The 20002-nt window shown below is 37.1% G+C and overlaps 1 protein-coding gene and 1 pseudogene across 1 annotated transcript in view; both read right to left on the bottom strand.

Moving 5' to 3' along the window:
• The window catches only part of POLR3G (RNA polymerase III subunit G), a 100685-nt gene that overhangs the window by 80505 nt on the left and 178 nt on the right, over positions 1-20002 (bottom strand). The gene's annotated exons all lie outside the window — the stretch shown is intronic.
• Positions 19595-19697, bottom strand: LOC112820516 (U6atac minor spliceosomal RNA; annotated as a pseudogene).

Below are 20002 nucleotides of genomic sequence, written 5' to 3'. Positions count from 1 at the left end.
GAGGGAGGGAGGGAGGGAGGGAGGGAGGGAGGGAGGAAGGAAGGAAGGAAGGAAGGAAGGAAGGAAGGAAGGAAGGAAGGAAGGAAGGAAAAAGATTCGGGGTGCCTGGGTGGCTCAGTCTGTTAAGTGTCTGACTCTTGATTTCGGCTCAGGTCATGGTCTCAGGGTGGTGGGATCGAGCGCTGCATGGGGCTCTGCACTCAGTGAGGAGTCTCCTTGAGATTCTCTCCCCTCTCCCTTTCCCTAGGCCCCTACCCCCCACTTGCACTCTCTCTCTAAAATAAATAAATGAATCTTAAAAAAAAGAAAAAAGATTTTATTTTTAAGTCATCTCTACACCCAATGTGAGGCTCAAACTTACAACCTGAGACCAAGAGTCACCAACTACCAACTCCACCCACTGAGCCAGCTGGGTGCCCCTAGATCAACTACTCTTAACCCTTTGCTCTACTTGTCAGGTTCTCTGAGCACTTTTATGGGTTTAATTCCTGGCTGAGAATTTGAAGTGTGAGTGAGTGATGAAAGGAAAAGGGAAACTGCCGCTTGAGGTCATTAAAATAATATATCCAGAACTCAGCTGCAGCTCATATTTTCCTCTCCTTCCCTATAATGTAAATAACCCATATTGAAGGGAAACATGAAGGAAGAACATTAGAAATCAGAAGATCTAGTCTCAATTCCTTCACCAATTAGTTATGTGCCATTAAGCAAATCACCCAACTTCTCAAAACCTCGGTTGTTTTCTATGAGAAAAAGGGTTTCAAGTAATTTGATCTGCAAGTTCTTTTCTAGTTTTAGCATTTCTGTGATTCTATGTAGTCCTGAGTTAGAGTTTCTTAGATGAAGGAGTGTAAGCTTCACATATACTAGGCTGCTTTCCCACTCCTTGCACATATTTTGTACTTTCCTCAGTTCATGCCTTTTTCCTTTGATGTTTTTCTCATCTGGAATGATTTTTCTTCTCTTATAAAATTTTGACCCAACTTTTAAAAGATTCTTTGTCTTAATGACTGCAGAAACGATTGTGCCCTCCTCTGAATTCCTGAGCATTTATTATCACACCACTCATTCATATGGCACTTAGCACTTACAGCACAAGAAAACTCTGCATGAGACATTACAATAGGCATAGAATATAGAATTAATTGCCACAGAAGTGGTTTGGACCATAGTTCTCAACATGTGGTGGACAAATCACATGGAGTTCTATGACTATGCCTTTCTCTCTCACTGATCAGACCCACACTAATGTGTCATAACACTCCAGGTTGAATATAATTAGTATATAGATGAACTCAAATACTTATATAGGCCATAATTCACAAAATGAAGCAGTGCATTTGCAATAAAATAATAAGTCTCTTTGAAGAGGACTCTGGCAAAAACAAGAGCTCAAGTCTCACAGAAAGGGGGCAGCAATGCCTTTGTTGTGAAGGGGTGCAGCATCTGTGATGCTAAATGTTGGCTTCTTTAAGGAAAGTAAAAATCAAAAGTTTTTGTTCTTTGTTCATGGTTTTTAAATCTTAGTAACAAAATTAAACATTTAAGTATACCTCCTGTAGGTCTTATTTAGCTGGTAGGAGGTCTCTGGCCATCTCTTTCTCAGCCCACTGCAGGCTGGCTTTTTCAGTGAGATTATTCTCCCAAAAGGTTCCCATTATCAGCTTTGCGACCCATGACAAGTAACAACTTGTTCCAGAACCAGTTTTTTTGGCCTATGATTCTCACCTCACAGAATGTATGAACAGTAAATGAGAAAACACCTATAAGACCTAGCACACAGAAATAGGCACAAAGAACTTCACGTCTGTTTGTTCCTGCTCTGCTCGAACCACGCTGCAATCCGGCTTGCTCCACCAGTAATGGTACAGTTTTAAACACCTGTGTGCCATCTTGCCCTCTGCCAACACACACTCTTCTCTCCTAACTCTCTGAGTTCTAACTCTGTGAATAGAGTGCCTTCTCAAGTTGTGTGTTAGTTTCTTGATGGTAAGAACTATCCTAGTTTTCTCTCCACATTTAAAAATATTTTTGTTCTAGAAAATTTCCATCATATACAATAAAGAATACTGGGTACTCATCCATCCTTAGCAATTTTCAATTCATCCACACCCTCACCAAATCCCTGCCCTCCCACCACTACACAAACAGTGGATTATTTTAAGTCAACTATCGATGTAACATCATCTCATTTATAAATACTTCAATGTTTATACAGTTTTGTAAGGAATGTGCAGGAAACAGAATGGCCTTGTGGAAAGATTCTTAAGGATGATGGGGGAAGGGAAGGGTTAGCAGGTTGGGACAGACAAGAAGTATATATTCCTAAAAGATAGGAACTCTTTTCTTTTCTAGTAGAAAACCTGTATGAGCCAACACTAAGCAGATGAACAAAATACATTTATGGGCAAAATCTGGTCATAAGGCCATAACTTTGCAACCTTTGCTACAAATAATAACTGTGGAGAAAGGCAAGCAGGAAGGGTTGAACTCAAAATAGAGTCAAGTTAAAGGAAGACATTCTTTCTCTAATTACCAGGTAAACCTGTGAGTTCAAGGAGTCTTCTACCTTATAGTTCTCATAATTAGAAGAAAATTTCAAAATGCATTTTGCATAAATCTTGATTGGCAAAGGAATAATTAAATTAATCCAATCTGGCTCTTGACATCAACATCCCATTAAATGTGCTCTTGTGGAAGTTATCAATTTTGCGAAGTCCAACTCAGTTGACCACTTCCTCCTACTTGGTTTCCAGCACAGCATTTTCTCCTGGTTTTCCTTCTACCACACTGACGATACCATTTCACATGCCCAAGATTGGGTCTTGAACTTTTGTTTACATGCACATACTTTTTCTAGGTGATTGTACCTGGTTAAGTGGCTTTAACTGCCATTTAAATACTGATGACTCTTAAACTTATTCCTAGACTTCACTTTTCTTTGAGGCTCTGTATACCCATATACATATTTATACATACAAACATTTTAGAATAAATATTACTAATATAAAGGATATGTTGCACAAACCTGTAAATAATAATAGACGATATTCCTTACTGTAAATTCCACATAGCATATCAGTTCTTACAGAATTCTTTCATTGATTTTTGCCAAACTCTTGAATCTGTATTCAACCTATGGTTTCAACTATTGAGTAAGCATGCATCCATTATGAATCTTGGCTAATTCTTTTCATTATGACAATAAGTAAGATGATAGCTCCAGTACTCCATTGATTCTAGAATTCTCTGTTCCTAGATTATGTCAATCCTGTTCCTATTTCAGATCTTTTGCATTTACTCTTCCTCTTCTCTCCTTCAGTTCTGCACAAGACTGGCTTCTGATTCCAGCTCAAGTGTCAGAGGTTTTTCCTGATCACCCTAACCAACTAGCTTTACTTACTTCAGCTACCTTCTATCCCTTTGTTCTTTATTTTCTTCATAGGGATTTTGCAACTATCAGTTCTGAAAAAGCAAAGTATGTATCTCTGTATGTATTTACTTGTTTGAATGGATGATTCCCACTTACGGCAAAAAAAATTGAAACAGTGCAAAAATATATCCAGGGGATTTCCACTTTCAGCAAGATGGAGTAGATAGATGTACTTTTCCAGTTTATATCTAAGGACATCAGGCTCCAATAAACAACATGGTGATGAGTTCCCTAGGTTTTTCTTTTTGCTGAACATGTACCAGATGCGGGCTGGAGAAGCCAGCAGGCCTGGAAATACCAATGGGCACCTATAGAAAAAGGTCCAGCAAAAGCTGCTTCTTTGAGCCAAAGCACCAGGAAAGGGGAAGTCTAGTAAGACAGAAAACTTTTAGAAAATAACCAATTTACCTTAGAAGAAACTATGGCCCCACCCCACCCCCCCATGCCAGCAAAGACCAGGTGGGGAACCTAGATTTCATGTAATTATAGCTTTATCTTCCTATAGGCTGCCCTCCCTATAGATAAAGTTTGTTAAGATTTCCAATCATAAAATTGCCCCCACTTCCTTGGGCCCCTCAAAAATCACCCAACCAAAGCGAAGTCCTTTCTCACACTCTCTTTCTAAGAGAGTTCTCTCATGATGTTTGAAGATGGCGGGAAATCCCAAAATAAAAAACTCAACTTGTTCAACTACAGGTATTTCTGGTAGTTTTTGGCCGAAGAGGATAGACATTGTGAAGTGGCTATAATATCTCTTTATTATTATTATTTTAAACTCAAATTGATAGTATGTTATCTATACTGGTCTGAAAATTCTTTTATCTCATTTAATGAAATATTCTAAAAATATTACATATTAGTATCCACAGATCTATCTTATTCTTTTTAACAGGTTTATAATAATTCCATGCAATGGATGTAAATTAGTATATTTAACGTGCCTTCTGTTCATGGATAGTTAGTATTTTTCCAATCTTTTTCTTTTCTTTCTTTCTTTCTTTTTTTTTTGAAAGAGAACTTTTTATTACTTTTATGTACAGAAAATTCAACAGCATTCACTTAGCCCAGGTTGGTGGCCTGTTCTTTTTTTTTTTTTTTTTTAAGATTTTATTTGTTTGACAAACAGAGAGAGACAGCGAGAGGGGGAACACAAGCAGGGGGAGTGGGAGAGGGAGAAGCAGGCTTCCTGTGGAGCAGGGTGCCCGACATGAGGCTTGATCCCAGGACCCGGGATCATGCCCTGAGCCAAAGGCAGATGCTTAACGACTGAGCCATCCAGGCGCCTCTGGTGGCCTGTTCTTTAGCCTTTGCCTCCTCCAACTTGGCAATGCAAGCCACCGACTTTGGACCCAGGATGCTGCCTCCCCAGTGATGATGGATCTCATTATATCTGTCATTGGAATTGGTTCTGATAGCTTCCACCATCTTAGCCAGAGCTCTTTTGTCTTCTGAGTTAACCTGTGTGAAGGTGATAGTGGTGCAGGTCTTGTTGTGGACCAGACGCCCCAGCCTGGCCTTCCCCTTGATAATGAAGTTGGGAATCCCCATCTTATAACAGGGCAGGCAGGAAGACAACCAACTCAATGGGATACATATCATGTGCAATTACTACCAGCTGAGCTTTCTTGCTTTCCACCAAGGTGGTGACAGCATTAACCCCTAGAACACACAACCAGTTTGCATGAGCACTCTGTGAGGGCTGCTCAGTTCACAAAAGCAGCTCTACTATGGGTCAGCTGTGATTGAGGGTTACAAAGTTCAAATTTTACTTTTCACAGTGATTCCATGTGAACCAATCTTTTTCTTTCATAAGCTGTAATGAATAGCTTTGCACATACTTTATGTACAAGTATATCTACAGAATAATTTCTGGGAAGTATAAGTGCTGGTTCAAAGTATATTTTAAATTTTGATACATCTGATCTCCAAGGCTCTCCAAAAAGGTTGCCCTAAATTACCTAACTAGAAACAATGTTTAAGGAAGACTTTTCCTGCTAATTCTACATAGTAGGTTTGTAATTTCAAACTTAGATCTTTGCAAATCCAGCAAGTGAAGACTGGTATCTCACTAAAGTTTATTTTAGTATTTTCCTTATTTTCTAAAGAAGTTGAATAAGTCATATGTTTATAAACTATTTGTAGATCTTTTTATGTGAGCTGTTTTCTCATATACAGTTGATGCTTGAACAACACGGGAGTTAGAGGCAGTGCCATCCTTCCCACAGCTGTGCAGCTGAAAATCAACATAGAACTTTTGACTCCCGCAAAACTTTACTAATAGTTAAGTTGACCTTCTGTTGACCCAAAGCCTTACTAACATAAACAATCTGTTAACACATATTTTATATGTTATATGTATTATATACTGTATTCTTACAATAAAGTAAGCTAGAGAAAAGAAAATGTTATTAAAAAAACATAAGGAAGAGAAAATACATTTATGGTATTTATTTTTAAAAAACTCACATATAAGTGGACCTCCATGGTTCAAACCTGTGTTATTCAAGGGTAAACTGTATTTTAGGTTCTGTTATAATACAGAAACATATTATACATTATATATTATAATATGTAACATATAATACATTAATATTACAATATATAACATAATATATAACATGTAATCTTTAACTTTCTTATTGTACATAGTATTTTATATTCTATCAAATTTTCACTTGAAGTTTATTATATAATTTAGAAATAAGCAGCTCTTTCCTCACTCTATCCTATAAAAGCTACTGTTGTGATTCTTAGTTTCTTTTATTTACATTCACAAAGTTTACCTTTACTTTAACGTTCAGATATTGACTGGGTTAAGCCCTAAATATAACTTTTTCAGTGTTCCCTTTCTCTTCTAGTCAGCAGTTCCCACATTTTGCTTTTTAGTCAAAATACTTTTTTTCTTTTTGTTTAATAGCCTAATTTATTCTCCCTCCCTCCCAGTCTCCTTCCCCCCCCCTTTTTCCCCTCTTTTTCTCTTCATATCTAAGCTGTTGCCACAGTAATCACTTTATATAATTAGATGCCCCAATTTTGGGAGGAAGGAGAATTTTTCAGGAACATTATGATTTATTAAACTAAAAGAACCATAATTTCCCCCTTGCTCTTGATGTTGTCTGCCTATAGTATGTAGATGGTAGCTAAAAATAACCCTATTAATTTTCACCTCGATATTGTGTTCAGGAGGATGTTTAGTGCTGCATTACTGATGAGAATTCATCAAAAAAATATAAAATCCTTTGTTTTTGACTGTTGTGATAAGAACACCATTTGGATTCAAAGACATCCTATGAATCTATAAACATGAATATCTAAATACAACTTCTTTGGTTTTAAGAAATGTAAAGCCAGACAAAGAGATTATGAAATTTCATCTTTAACCAAAGCTCACAAAAGCTGGTTACCAGACCATGGCTGGTTACTAAATATTTTGATTTGAAGAATAGATCTGGGATTAATAAATCATTTTCAGTTTTATGCAATGCTTCATAGGAAAGCTTTCAATCCATCAAAATAATTCAAATGCTAAATGGCTTACTTATTAAGTGGAAAGCAGCCTCTTAACAAGGACTTGTAGATTCTACTTCATTTTCATTACATTTTTCAGCATATTTTTATCTTGAATATTTTGCTCTTTCCAGTCAACAGTATTGCAGTCTACCTGTATTCACTGCTGAAAGCAGGAAGTGTGCATAATCTTACACCTAAATGTGACTCACTATAAGGTCCTTAGTTCTGGGCACAAGAGGCCTCTGCTGAGAGCCCCATGCTTTGGAACCCATGCTGGCCCTTCTATGCTGCATTCCACATGAGGTGAAGAGTCCCAGGCACCTCAGGAGATATATCTACCTGAAGGGTAGCAAAATATTCTACCTCAAAATATGACTCCTTGAAATAAAAAGTATTTTGAGCTGAATGCAAGGACAATGCCATTGGAGAGCACAGCCCAAGCATAATGGTGGCCAAATGGCTGCTACTTGCTGAAGGTGAGAATGGAGTTTGGATTTTCAGGCTGGAATATCCACCCACATACACTGGAGGCCTCTCCTAGTGTGGGACAGAGTTGGAAGAAGAAAGAAAAGGCCGACTTTGTCTGGCTCTTCCCACATTACCAGGATTCAGTGTGGAACACCAAGGAATCAGAATTCTAATTTTAAACCTAGACTTCAGGTCATGATGAAGCTGTATTTGTCAGAGTAGGAGGATAGAACGTATTTTATTTAAGAGCTTATTAGCTTGATGTATAGCTTTAAAATATTTATACCTAAGGCATATGAAGCCTCATTTGCACTAGGCCCCACAGACGTTAAGGAAGTGCCTAGGTTCCTTATCCTCCACTGGGTCTTTTATTCTGACTCCAGACTATTCTATTTTCCAAGCTATTTGTGTAGGGTAATTTTCAGCAACCTAGTCGCTTTTGAAGGGGAAATAGCATTCATCAAATGTCTTATGTGAATACTGTATATACATTAGCTTATTTATTCTTCATAGCAACTCTGTGAATGGAATCCCCATCACAGGGATGAGGAAACTCAAGAAGTAATGTAAGTTGCCCAAATTTCAAAGCTAATGAAACAGTTAATTGGCTTCATCAAGCCCTCTATTCTACCTCCTGTCATCCTTTCCCCCCAGCTTCTGACTTTTAGTAGATATCCCTACTTTATATTTCCTTTTTTTTTTTAAAAGATTTTATTTATTTATTTGAGAGAGAGAATGAGAGAGAGAGAGCATGAGAGAGGGGAAGGTCAGAGGGAGAAGCAGACTCCCCGCTGAGCAGGGAGCCTGAGGTGGGACTCGATCCTGGAACTCCAGGATCATGACCTGAGCCGAAGGCAGTCGCTTAACCAACTGAGCCACCCAGGCGCCCCATTTTCCTAAGGAGATGGAGACAAGGTCTGTGAAAATCCTTAAATTATCTTCTATTTTACAGTCCTTTAGTTTTTTCACCCTACTTGTCTTTCTCTGCTTTATCTTCCTTCTCCTTACTTAGATAATTACCGATTTTTTACTCCAAGATGTCTAGTCTTATCAACTTTCTCTTCTCCTCCCTCACTCCCATCTTCAAACTGTACCTCTCCACTGGCTTCTTCTCCCCTAATAAAGCATTCCCTATTCTAAAAGAATTTTAAAAACAACCTTCTTTTACTTGTTGATAACTTTATTAATTCCTTAATTTTATGCTTCTCCTCACAAATTTCTTCAAAGTGAAATTAAATCTCACTGCTTCATCATCCCTTAACCTTTTACAATCTAGACTATTTTCCTTAACACTGCAAAAATTGCAAACAAAGGCCTTGTGAGAAACTAATATTTTTGATGGATAACCTACCTATAAAATGCATAAAGTGCATTAATTTTAAGTACACAGTTAGATGATTTTTACGTGTCCATACACCCTTGAAACCACCATGCAGATCAAGATATAGAGCATTTCTAACACCCTCTAAAGTTCTTTTATGTTCCTTTTCAGTATAAACCACTACTGCTACCCCATCCCTGCCTACCCAGAGGTAATCCCTATTCTGAAAACCATAAACATTGATTAGATCCGCCAATTGTTGAATTTTATATAAATGGAATCATGTACAACATACTCATTTGCACGTACTCTTTTGTCTCTGACTTATTTCACTAAAAACAGTATCCATGAATATCAATCTTATTGTTGATGTTACCATTAGTTTTGTGTGTTTTTTTTTCTTTATCACTGGTAGTATTCTTTTATACGAGTATATCTCTGTTTGTCCTTTTACATGTTAATGGAAATTTGGGGTGTTTCCAGTATGGGGTTATTATGAATAAAGTTGCAACAGACATTCTTGTGAAAAATTTTCTGGGGGAACATACCACTACTCTTGGATATATACCTAGGAGTGAAATTGCTGTGTCATAAGGTAAGTGAATGTTTTAACATTAGTATAGACAGACAATCTTACAAAGTGGATCTATTATTTTACATTCCACTATCAGCAATCTTTGAGAGTTGGTCCACATCCTTTGTCACAATTTGCTATTATTAGTCTTTAAAAAACTTTTAAATTTATTTTAATATTAGCCAATTTGGTGTGTTTGTGATAATACTCACTGTGGTTTTAACTTGTATTTTCCTGATAACTAATGATGTTGAACATCTTTTCATATGCTTATTAGCCTTTAGATATCCACTTTTGCAAACTGCTTATTCAAATCTTTTATCCAATGTTCTTATTGGGCTTTAAGTCTTTTTATAATTGATTTGTAATGTTTTATCAGATATACATATTGTAAATGTTTTCTTCCACTCCATGGCTTGTCTTTTTACTTTTCGAATGGTGTCTTTGATGAACAGAAATTTTTAATTTTGAGGATGTCAATATATCCATTTTTATTTTTGTGATTAATGCTTTTTAAGTCCTGCTTAAGAAATCTCATCTGCCTCAAAGTCATGGAGATATTATACTACATTTTCTTTTAGAACCTTTGTAAGTTTTTCTTTCACATAGAAGTCTATTATCCATCTCAAGTTAATTTTTGTGTTGGTGAGAGATAAGAATCATGTACATTTCTTTTTTGTGTGATGTCTGATTGCTACAGCACCATTTATTGCAAGGTCTTTTTCCATTGACTTGTATTGGTGTTTTTATAATGAATTTCCTGACTGTAGGAGTAGGTCTACTCTACTGATATATTTTTCTATCCTTTCTCCAATGTCATACTATCTTAATTATTGTGATTTACTAAGTTTGAAAACCAGAAGCCTTTTCTCAAACCTTACTCCTGCTCATTTTCTGTGCACTACTTGAATTTGCCTACCATTTACATTTTCATAGGGAACAGGCATAGGAATCAGGCAGATTTGTCTTTCAAAGATAGATCCACTGGGGCACCTGGGTGGCTCAGTCGTTAAGTGTCTGCCTTCGGCTCAGGTCATGATCCCAGGGTCCTGGGATCGAGCCCCGCATCGGGCTCCCTGCTCTGCAGGAAGCCTGATTCTTCCTCTCCCACTCCCCCTGTTTGTGTTCCCTCTCTCACTGTGTCTCTCTCTGTCAAATAAATAAATAAAATCTTAAAAAAAAAAAAGATAGCTCCATCACCACATGATGGTGATATGGGATCATATAAAAGTTTAAGAAAAACTATCCAGAACTTGGAAATAATGCCAAAGGATGGCTGTATGTTATTCTGGAATATTGCTTAATAGTTCTACCCAATAAGAATTTAATTCTCTAGGAGGTTTACCTTTGTTTGTTAGTTGCTACTGATTAGAGCGAAGACTGTAAAATGTTAACTTGTAGATTTTTGCCCTCTAGAGATACAAAACCTTTTTGTCTGGTAGAGAATGCAACTCCAAAGACTACAGTTTATTTTGACTTGTAGGACATTAACTTGTATGAGATTGTAATTTAGCCAACTTATTTCAGCATGCCTCTTGTGACTGCCTAGGTATACTGAGTTTTTCTATTTTTTCTGTGAACTAGCATTATCATATTGCTGGTTTCCTCATTAAAAAGTTAAATAGATCTTAGGGGTGCTTGGGTGGCTGAGTCAGTTAAGTGCCCAACTCTTTTTTTTTTTTAAGATTTTATTTATTTGACAGAGACAGAGAGAGAGAGAGCAAAGCAGGGGGAGAAGGAGAGGGAGAAGCAGGCTCCCTGCTGATCAGGGAGCCTGATGTGGGGCTAGATCCCAGGACCCTGGGACATGTCCTGAGCCAAAGGCAGACGCTTAACCTACTGAGCCACCCAGGTGCCCCCTGTGCCCAACTCTTGATTTCAGCTCAGGTCATGATCTCAAGATGTTAGATCAAGGCCCATGTTGGGCTATGTGCTGGGCACGAAGCCTGCTTAAGATTCTCTCTCTCCCTCTGCCTCTCACCCCACCTCACTTCCTCTCAAAAAAAAAAAATGTTAAATAGATTATAAAAACATATTCATTCTATATTTGCGTAACAGTCATATATTTAAATTTTGAAAATTATGCTTTGACAATAATGAGTTTAATATTATTCCAAGGAGTTACACAAACTGGGTGACTGGTGATGCCATTATCTAGGATGGAGAATACATAAGTATTTTAGAAGAAGATAATTATTTTTGTTTTGATATATTCTTTTCCATTATGATGGAAATGCATGACATCAGTGAAAATTTAGGTTTGAAGACTGCGAGTAGAGGGTTAGCGGAAAAAATTTTGAGCAATTTTGGAGTTACCACTATATAGGTAATTGTTGAAATTTAGGAGGTGAGAGTGCTTAGGAATAGTATGAAGCTATTAAGAACATCATTCTGAAAACATACAAACAATTGGGGAGTGGATAAAGAAAAGCCATCGAAGGAAACTATGAAGGAGTAGTAAAAAACAGCCATGAGAGCAATTTTAAGGCATGGTCAACACACAGATGCAACCCAAGGGACAACAGGATGAGAGCCGAAGAGAAGCAATTGAACTGAGAATTAAGAAGTCTTTGGTGACCTAGTAAAAGCACTTCCAGTAGAGAGGTGAATGTAAGTCAGATTTGCTGTGGGTTGAAAGAAAATTAGATATGAGGAAATGGATGCTGTGAATATAGATTGTTTCAGGAAGTTTGGCTCTAAAACCTAAATCAGATCACAATAATTCACTGCTTAAAACCCGCTGATGGATTTCCATTATACTTGAAATAAAATTTGTCCCTCATCATGAACTCCTAGACTCTATATAACTAGGACTCTACTTATCAATCTGACTTCTTGGACCATTCTGCCACTCTCAATATACTTCAAACTTATTCTTTCTTTTCCTTGATTATGCCAACCTTGTTCCTAACTCAGGGACTTTGCCTTTGTCATTTCCTCTTTTTGGTATGCTCTCCCTTCAGATTTTTGCAAGGCTTGTGCAACAATAACGAAGGTATACTGGTCAGATCTCCCTCTGTGAGGAGTATAGTTAATGCCTTTCAGCTGCCATATTTTCAGATCTACTCACGCTGAGGCCACTTTTAACCTGGGCTGAGTCTAGCTGACGACTGAGTACAGAACAGATACCAGAGCTTGGCTATTCCTGCCTAATGCAGGACTCCTCACAACAGGGCCATTTTTGCTCTGGGTCTCCTCACTGGCCTAAGATTTTCTCACAGCTGCATTGTACTCTGAAGCTCTTCCTACCCAGTCCTCCTTCCTTTCCTTTCCTAGATGTCAGGACAGTATTGTAGTATGAAGACTCACCTGTCTTATGCTTACTACACCTTTATCCTTCACAGATGTTTCCTAGGCTCCAATGCAGAGGACCTAAACTGACATAGTTGCAGTCATTTAATATCACAGCTCAAAAGTCACTTTATCAAAGACCTTCTCAATGCTATAGTACTCAACCCATGGTCAGCTGCTATCTCATTGCCCTGTCTTCTTTTCTACATAGAATTTATCATTGTACCTTTTAAGTTTTTAAACTCATTTTTATATGCTGACTAAAGTAAATTATAGGCATTTTGAACATTTCACCTCAAACACTTCAGTTTGCATCTCTAAAAAGGGATGCAATTTTCATAAATGGACATAATGTTATTAAAATGCCTGATGAAATAGTCATTTCTTTGTAACATCTAATTCCCTGTCCATATTCAAATTTCTTCAATTTGAATGGAGACATTCAAATTGTTACTGTTTCTGTAATGCCTTTTATAGTTACTTTGTCCAAACCATGCCTTAATCCAGGACAAGGCATTCTATCTGGGTGTAATGTCTTTTAAGTCCCTTTTAATCCAGGTCATTCCCTTTTCTCATGCACTGACTTGTTGAAGAGAATGGCTAGTTGTCCTATAGAATGCATTACTTTCTGGATTTGTCTAATTGTTTCTCCATAGTGTCTTTTTCAAATTTTTTTGAAAGTGGTTTCCCTATCTCCTACATTTCCTATACATGAGAAATTAGATATTAAGATTTAATTAAATTCAAGTTAAACATTCTTGGCTAAAAGATCTAAGAGGTTCAATTGAGTACTTCAAATTGAATTACATAAGCAGACATATACTATCTGGTAATACTCCAATTGGTGATGATAACTTAGACCATTAGATTAGACTGGTGACACCCTGTGGCAAAATTACATTTTCTCCCTTGGGATCAGATAATGTGTGCTTTGTGGTATTACTTCGGAAATATATGGAAGATAGATTTCTCCATCACAATCAATGATTCTACCATTTTTAATACTGTTATCTTAACTCAAACTCCATGCTTTTGTTTGCATATTTACTTTGCTTAATGTAGTCTTTTGCCATAGAGAAATGTTTCACTGCCATACAGTAGAATCTGTCAATCTTTACTTATTGTATTAGTCTTCTAGGGCTGCCATAACAAAATACCATAGACTTGGTGGGTAAACAACAGGAATTCGTTTTCTCAGTTTTGGAGGCTGGAAGTTCAAAAACAAGGTGCCACCTGGGTTTCTCTAGAGGCCTCTCCTTGGTTTGGGGATAGCTGCCTTCTTCCTCTGTCCTCATATAGCCTTTATTCTGTGGGTGCACATCCTTTGGTGTTTCTACTTCTTATAAAGACATCACTCCTGTTGGATTAGAGCCCCACTCTTACAATTTCATTTAACCTTAACTATTTTTTTTACGATTTTACTCATTTATTTGAGAGAGAAAGAGAAAGAGAGAAGAGAGAGCATGAGTGCAGGGAGGGACAGAGGCAGAAGGAGAAGCAGACTTCCCACTCACTTTGCGGGGAGCAGGCTTGGGGCTCCATCCCAGGACCCTGAGATCATGACCTGAGCCAAAGTCAGAAGCTTAACCGACTGAGCCATCCAGGTGCCCCAAGATTGGACATTTTAATACCAGAAAGAAAATCATAATTATAGAAATGGGACTTATTCCTATAATCAACATGAAAGAAATCATGAAAATGACTGAAAAGAAAGCTGTAAGATATCCTAAACATAAAGCAACAGGAAAGAGAAATCTGATAAAATATACTTGAAAGCAGTGACTTGAGAAAAAGGAATGAGCTTCTTTCCATTTGGAACAGGTCAAGGTTTGACTGCACAATAAACAGGTTTGTTATATTATGAAAAATAATAATCCCTTGTCTTCCAAGCATTTTGCAAATATTTTTCCTACTTCATATTTGCCTTCATTTATTTTTTTAAAAGATTTATTTATTTGGGGGGGCAGGCAGAGGGAGAGAATCTCAAGCCAACTCCCTGCTGAGCCCAGAGCCTGATGCAGGGCTCAATCCCACAACCCTAAGATCATGACTTGAAATGAAATCAAGAGTCAGATGCTCAACTGACTGAGCCACCCAGTTGCCCCTGCCTTTATTTATTTTTTAGCTTTGACATTTTTGTTCTTCATTGGTTTTATTATCATATTTGTTCTCATTGTGAGGGTTTTTCTTCATTGTGGTAAATATATGTATACATCATACTCTTAAAATTATATATATATAATTATCTATTATGCTCTATGTAATCCTATATTTTTATATTATACTTATTTATATAAAAATAAGAGTAAAATACAATATTGGAGCACCCCTCCAGCAATCTGGAGGACAACTCTCAAAGTATATACAATGACTGAACTTTCTGAAATCCTTATTATGTTCTCACACTTGGTTTTTGTCTTGAAAAGGAATGGAATTCTAAGTTCAAATTAATGTCCCCTTACAATTTTGAAGTTATTATCTTCTGGAGTCTAATATTTTTGATGAGAAATCTGATGCTAGTTCAATTATTATTCTTTTATAGGAGAGCAGATTGTCCCACTTTTATTTTTGATGTTCTGAAATGTCTTATTGGTATGTGGTTCCTTTTACCATTTTAGTTTGCTCAGTACTAGGTATGTCCTATCAGTCTGAGAACTTGTACTGATATTTAGTTCCCTGAAATTTTTCTTCATTTATGTATTTGATATTTCTCTGCCTTTCCTCCATTTGTTGCTATCTGTTTCTGGAATTCCTATTAGTCATATGATGGATCTATTGGTTTAATCCTCCATGTTTTTTCAATTTTTCCATGTTTTTGTCTGAATGCTCTAAGTTCTGGAGTATTTCAATTAAATCATCTCATCATTTTTTAATTTATCATATGTTTATTTTCAACAGTCTTTCGTTATTCTCAGAATGTTACTCTTTCAGAGTATGCTGTGCTCTTAAACAGTTTTTTTTTTTTTTACTACCTCTTGGGAAGCTTAATATTATTAGTTTATTATGAGTTTGTTTTGCTTCCTAAGCTGACTCTGAGTCTTCGTAGATAGTTGTTTTCCTTAGTTTATCATTTATGCTGTTGATTTTCTTCTTATCCGACAGTTTTTGATTCTTCATTCATTTTTAAGAATGGGGTTCTAGATAGATGTGAAGAGAGACAATATTGGGGAGGGGAATCTGGAAAAATTCAAGTGCAGTGGTTTCCTAAAGAGTTTTTAAATTTTGTATTCAGCCTTCTTCTCATTTCTACCCTCTACTGTGCCAGACAACTCTTAAGCCTACGGTCTCTCTGGGACTCTGTCAGTCAGATCAACTCTCTCTGGAGCCTTAGTCACCTGCAAATTCTAAGGACACTTTTTTTTTTAAAGATTTTTTTATTTATTTTTGTGTGTGAGAGAGAGAGAGAGAGCATGAGTAGGGGAAGGGGCAGATTGAGAAACAGACTCTACACTGAGCAGGGAGCCTGATGTGGGACTCGATCTCAGGACCCAGGGATCACATGGGATCATGACCTGAGCCGAAGGCAGATGCTTCACCAACTGAGCCACCCAGGTGTCCCAAGGAGTTGACACTTTCATGATGTCTCATTTGTCAACAGGCTTCCATGTCTCTTTTGATCTTTCAGATATTTTTTTTAAATACCTCTCTGTTTACAGTAGCTTTCCAAATCACTTTAGTATTAGAAATTATTTCTCAACTATTGTTTTATTAAGGATTCAGGAGGAAGACTAAACAAATACTAATACTACTATCTTCTTAAACCACAAGTTCTATCTACTTTTGGCTCTAGCTCTGGATTTACTATTTTGATTACAATAGTAGCAAATACATTTTAATCTCCTATAGAGCAATTTTTATATTACTATTCTTTTTCACCATTTTGTACCTTATTTTATGCAATTATTCTTAAAATGATAGTTAGAACAATTTTTATTACATTCAAGAAAAAAATGGGGGGTGCCTGGGTGCTCAGTCTGTTAAATGTCTGCCTTCAGCTTAGGTCATTATCTCAAAATCCTAGGATCAAGCCCTGAGTTGGGCTCCCTGCCTAGAGGGGAGTGTGCTTCTCCCCTTCCCTCTGCCCTCATCGCCACCACTCATATACACATGCTTGCTCTCTCAAATAAAATCTTAAAAAATTTTTTAAAAAAAGAATTTTCATTTTGATATTAAATTTACAGATAAATCTAGGGTATAGTCAGCATTTTTACAATACTGAATCTTCCCATCTAGGAGAATAGCTTGTCAATTTATTCAAATATCACGTCCTTTAGTAAAATGTTGTGATTTTCTACCTTCTGATCCTATACATTTCCTTTTAAGTTTACTTGTAGGAATTTCATATTGCTGTTATTATTTTAGCTTATAATTGCTTGTTGATTTTGCAAATTTTTCTGAAAATCAGCTACTTTACTGAATTCTTTTTTCAGTTCTAATAGTCTGATACTCGGATTTTTCCAGGTAATCATATTATCCACACATGTTAATTTTATGTATCACCTCTTTTTCTTGTTTTAGTACATCATTGATTAGAATTTCAGAGACAGTGTTGATAACTATTTTAATGGTGTTTGTGGCAGAGCTGCAAATCCCCTATCTTATCTTTAGTAATAGATGATCTGACCCCAAGTTTTAGCAGGGCACAGTTTTTCAGCTAGAGATTTCTTTTTCCAGCCTCCCTCGTAGCAAGGAGTGGATAAGTCACTAATTTTCACTACTATGCAGAAGTGATACACACACTTTCCTGTCATTCCTTTAGCAGGATATCCTGCTGAAAACATTTTAAACATTTAAAAATCTATTCTACCCAAATTATTTGCCCACCAAACCCATTCTTCAAGAAATGACCATAAACATCCACAAAATTCTAGTGTTGCAGGTATCAGGTTTAAGAAATACTAGCACTTTTTTCTTTTTTTATAGGGAGGTTTCTTTTTTCTTTTCTTTTTTAAAGATTTTATTTTTTTTATTTATTTGACAGACAGACAGACACAGAGAGAGCACAAGCAGGGGGAGCAGCAGAAGGAGTGGGAGAAGCAGGCTCTCCACTCGTCAGGGAGCCCAATGCGGGGCTTGATCTCAGGACCCTGGGATCACGACCTGAGCAGAAGGCAGACATTTAATGACTGAGCCACCCAGGCACCCCAACACTAGCATTTTTCAAATATGCTGTTCAAGTTAAAAATGTACCTTCTACATCTGGTTAATTAATATACACTTTATTAGAAATGGACTTTGAATATTTTCCAGTGCCTTTTCAGATACTGAGCTTATCTCCTTAACCCAGAATTATGATTAATACAGATTTGTATTCTGAACTATCTTTGGATTTTAAACATAAACTCTATTTGGTTATAGTGAAATGTTCAAGACAATACCAAATCGATTTTGCAAACATCTAAAATGTTTGCACATATATTCACTAATGAACATCAAATACGAGCCAGGCACATAGAAGGGTGCGCAACATGCACACTCTCCTCATGGAGCATACAGTGATTTTAAATGTTTTTTTTTAGGATTTTAAATGTTTTTAACGTTTTCTGTGCTAGCTTTACATTAGCTAGAATGTTTAAAAAGTTCTCCACCATGCTTTGAGTTTAAAGGACAAGAATTAGTTCCTCAGGAATTTTTATGAATTCAAAGTTGTTTTTTCTTTTTTCTTTTAGTAATCTCCACAGCCAACGTGGGGCTTGAACCCATGACCCCAAGATCAAGAGTTGCCTGCTCCTCATGAATTTTTAACTCACCCATAACTCTGAGTGGGCTGGATGACTTTTTATTTTATGGCATGCAATTCTGGCATCATCCTACTGTTCAGTCCTATCTATAGTTATCGACCTAATTCAGTTTTCTATCTTTTTTCAGTCATCTGTTTCCTTTGGAAAGTGATTATTTCATTTTGATATTAATATTTATTAGCAGCATGAAGTTGTATGAAGTGTTTTAGTAATTTTTAAAGCTTTTTGTACTTTTTAAAATTAAGTTCTATGCCCAATATGGGGCTTGAACTCATAACCCAGAGATCAAGAGTTGCATGCTCTACAGACTGAGCCAGCCAGACACCCCAACCTCTCTTTTAAACTACCAACAACCTTATTAGTGGCAATATTCCCTTTTCCTTTTTGACTTAAAAGTGATTTATAAAAGTACTTTAAAAGGGTAAGTTTTCTAATTTTGTTTTTTGGGGGGCTATCCTTGAACTTCTCTAATTTTTAGACTTACACCATCATACGTTTTACTTGTCCAAATTTTGCTCATCCTTCTAAGCCTAACATATAGGCCAAATGCTTTAAGAAGATTTTCTTCTGTCCTATTGTGTTCTATCCCTTCCTTAAACTTATTGTGTGTGTGTGTGTGTGTGTGTATGCATCTCCTTTATACATATACAATAGTGTTTATTTATCTTCCCCCTTTCCCTGCCCGACACCCACATTCAGGCTATTTTATTCCTTTATAAGGTTTACAGCTTAGTTCAGTGCTTTGTGGGTTTTCACAGCAAGATTCCATTCAATGCAACAAATATTTATTGAGCACCTATGCATCAGGCATTGTATTAGGCACTAGGAACATTGTTAAATGAAAGATATAATCCTGCACCTCAAGAAAGCCTAGTAGGAATGATGAACAAGTAAACAAATTAATTACCCAAATAAACTTCAAGAACTTAGTCTGCAACTTCAGATAACATAATGTATGTAAGCAGCTCACAACACTAGAAAATAAAGGACATAAGAGAACAAATCCATTCAAGGAGGAAGAGGGGAGATAAAGGACGGTTAAGTACCACTTCACCGTAAATAGCTTAATAATTCAACCCCCTAATTATACAAATATAATCTACATCCCCTGCCTTAGAATCACCGGGACAGTTTGTAAGGAAAAAAAGAATGCAGATTCATACCTACTAAAATCAAAATGGGAGAAAGATACATTTAAATCTGCGTTTTAAACAAACTCCCTATGTACTCAGGCCATCCAAGGTTTTAGAACATAGCGAAGAAGGTGGCATGCCTTAACCGTAAGAGTGTTGACACACCCGAGGGCCTCTTCCATCCTTGTCAAGGGGAGTGCTAACCTTCTCTCCTTTCATACAACATAGCGAAGCCAAATTTGGCAGGCCTCATTCCCCAGCTACTCCCTCCTTCTAGCTGAGGAGGCTAACCCCGCGACCCGTGCCTCTTCTCCCTTCCTTCCTTTCCCTCGGAGTTGTCCGTCTTGTCTCCGGTCATTCTCCACAGGCTACAGGCCTCCTTGCGTGAGGCGAGATCCAGCCACCTACCGCCCAGTCTTTCACGCAAATACCCAGACCCTCGCTCCGCAAAGGATTCGGGGAAACCGCAACAGGCCAATCTAAAGGGCGGGAGGAGGGGCAGCAGAAGAACCGGGAAGAGCGGTTTCTTTG

Source organism: Callorhinus ursinus, unplaced genomic scaffold, assembly GCF_003265705.2.
Source record: "Callorhinus ursinus isolate GAN/ISIS: 27379988/994484 unplaced genomic scaffold, GSC_fseal_2.0 scaffold3, whole genome shotgun sequence".
Taxonomy (NCBI): Eukaryota; Metazoa; Chordata; class Mammalia; order Carnivora; family Otariidae; genus Callorhinus; species Callorhinus ursinus.
Note: the sequence above shows the minus strand (reverse complement) of the source record. Positions and strands in the feature narration are given on the sequence as shown.